Source organism: Montipora capricornis, chromosome 10, assembly GCF_036669925.1.
Source record: "Montipora capricornis isolate CH-2021 chromosome 10, ASM3666992v2, whole genome shotgun sequence".
In the NCBI taxonomy this organism is placed as follows: Eukaryota; Metazoa; Cnidaria; class Anthozoa; order Scleractinia; family Acroporidae; genus Montipora; species Montipora capricornis.
The window spans coordinates 5,527,791-5,530,496 of NC_090892.1; the positions used below are offsets into that span (position 1 = coordinate 5,527,791).

At 41.5% G+C, this 2,706-nt stretch overlaps 1 long non-coding RNA gene across 1 annotated transcript in view; it reads right to left on the reverse strand.

The window, feature by feature from the left end:
* The window catches only part of LOC138021316 (uncharacterized), an 11,115-nt gene extending 8,409 nt beyond the window's left edge, over positions 1-2,706 (reverse strand). Inside the window, exons 1-2 of the long non-coding RNA XR_011126345.1 lie at positions 2,468-2,706; positions 1,515-1,726 (exon numbers count right to left, since the gene is read on the reverse strand). This is a non-coding gene — a long non-coding RNA (uncharacterized lncRNA). The remainder of the gene's footprint in view (positions 1-1,514; positions 1,727-2,467) is intronic.

A 2,706-nucleotide genomic window follows, 5' to 3' on the forward strand; every position in this document is an offset into this window, starting at 1 on the left:
TGGAGATACACATCCAGAACAGAGCAGTTTGCTCGTCTCATTCTCGAGTCATCCATGTATGTATAGACAATTTATTTTCAAAAATCGTCTAAAGGCGATATGAAATAAAAAAGAAGCAATCTGAACTCAGAAACGTACCTTTTTGAAGAGGCATTCTCAGCCGTAGTCATCATAGTGGCGACACGATCAGAAAGGTCGAATTGCCCGCCTCGACGTTGTCACGACGCCAGCAGACGAGGAAAAACGCATGTGCAACAAGACCTCCAGGCCGCGTCGTCCTGTTTTTTCTCAGTTCGTAAACTCTCTAATGATTCGACATCGAGATCTTGAGTCCATTGCAATCTCATCATCTTCGCCAATGTCTTGCGCGCCCTTTTGACCTACAATTCCGTGACAGATAATTTTCTAAGAATTTCATCCGATGCACCGTTGACTCTTCTGAAGTCGATCAACTCGGAAATGGCGTCTATGTAACCCAATCTCCCGCCATGTCCAAGTTTACACTCCCCTCGTAGATAATCAATAAACTTAAACAACAGGCTTGGAGAACACATGCTAAAATCCATTACTTCGAAATTTAATTCCTCCTCCTCTTCGCAGCAAAAGTTGAGAAATTTCAAGCCTCTATTGACAATCTGCTGAGCGGGACGACCTTTCTTGTAAGTGCCGCCACTTCCAGCAAGCCAAGTCGTACATTGCTCGCCAATTTGACTGAAAGATGAGAAGGAGGGCATTGATCTAGCGCCGGGTTTTGAACGCGTAGACGATACATCATCAACAACTGTACTTGAGGCGCACGATTTCGTTGGCACTTTTGAAGAGTTTGCGGCAAGCTTCAAGTCTACGCGGCGTTTTTCGTCGAAATAAAAGAACCAGCTATGCTTGTTGTTGACCTGTTTCCTACACCCGCGTTGGCTTTGAAATCCTTCATCATGTGTTTGCACAGTTGGATCGGGCAATGGTACAAACTGTCGACATCGTCTTTTTCTAGGTGAAGACGTTTTGGTTTAGGCAATGCGCCATCGATATAAGACCACTCAATCTTGTTTGCTTTACTCATTTTTTCTTCGTAACGGCAAATGAATGCATTTAAGAGCCAGTCTCCGTAAGATCCTCATATCGAGTTTTGCCCACAAAATAGATTTCACTCATAATTTTCCTGTAGACTTCTTTAAATAGGTATATGACAAATATGAAACTACTTTGGAGAAATTGGCTTCTGTAAATTTTTTTTGACCAACTTTCTTACGGCACCACATAAGGACCTGAGATGCTTGTGAAGTATGCGAATTTTAACAAAATTCAACCAATTGCAAAGGATAAAAGAGCGCGTCCCAAAGGTTCCAGTTTACTAGTTACTTCAATTGAACCTTTATCTTTAAAATAATACAGGTTACAATCATGGACAATTTTTTGTATAGAAAATCCTAGGGAACACACTTAGCCCCACTTAGCGAAACAAGCCATTTTAGCCAAATTCAGTGGATTAAATGTCAAAGGTGGCTCACACTTACTGGCTCTCCTGCATATCATTGTGTAGTTCCTTCCTTCAGCTACTGAATTGTGTTAAACGTTTTGGCCGCCATTCAGTTTCGGTCCAGGGATGAGTGGTGGAACCTGCCCTACCCAACCATTTCGCCAGCTTTTCTCCACCGCGAATGTCCAGAAGGATTGTCAGAATAGAAAGCGAGAAATCGGGTATATGCCACTCGAAAATTGACGGTGCCTAAAGATTGCATACTTTCAATCACTATTTTCCATGTGGCTATGGTCTTCACCCAATGAAGAAGGGAGACAAGGCGGTGAACGTGGTCTTAATTATTTACTGTCCGCCATGTTTTTGGAGGATTTGTGGAAGCTATGGAATCTGGAATCCGGAATGCGGATATCTTTCAAATACCTGTTATAGCATTCCTTTTTTATTTGTCCAAAAGCATTTCGCATTTAGCATAATTATTTTGTTTTAAATTACAGGATATTGAACAGAATTTCTAAGAAGCCTTAGCTGATCAAGGCATTAAGGAACGCCTAATCGAGCTTTTTGCTGCTATTCAATATAATTTTAGAAAATAAGTTGTCAAAACAGTACAGAACTTTGTATAGTTCCATTCTTCAGCTACTGAATTGTTGTAATACATTTAGCGGCCACCCAGTTTCCATTACCAGAAATTTAAGACAAAATGGCGGACGCCCAGACTCGACCCAGACCTTGTGCTCTCCCAGAATGGCCGCCGATCGTTATAGAGAAATGTATGGAGAAAATTGAAGAAGTGGAAATTTCAGATTTAAAGTGGCATACACGACATTTGCCGACCTCTAAATGTAAAGTGTACGTACCATATCATTATTTACCGTAGTTTTGGTCTCTCGAAAGTTCGCCAACGTGCCGCCAACAACACATTCTACGAACGGCTGTTACAGTTCCTTGAGCTCTCTAATTCTTTCAAAAAAGCTCAGAGGTGCCTACCTTCGCTCCACATTTTAGAACATTTCGTTGATGTGAATCCTTGGTGCCGACCTCTCTAATCGTCGATCGATGTTCAAACTTTAAAACGTGATAAAAATCAGCCTTTATCCATTCCCCAAATTGTCGCCCAAATTGCGATAAAAGAGGTAAAAATACATCCATTTCTGCGATAAAAGCGGTCCAAAACGCACCACTGCGCTTATTATTCCTAGTGAAAAGTAGGGTTTCTGTCTCCAGTT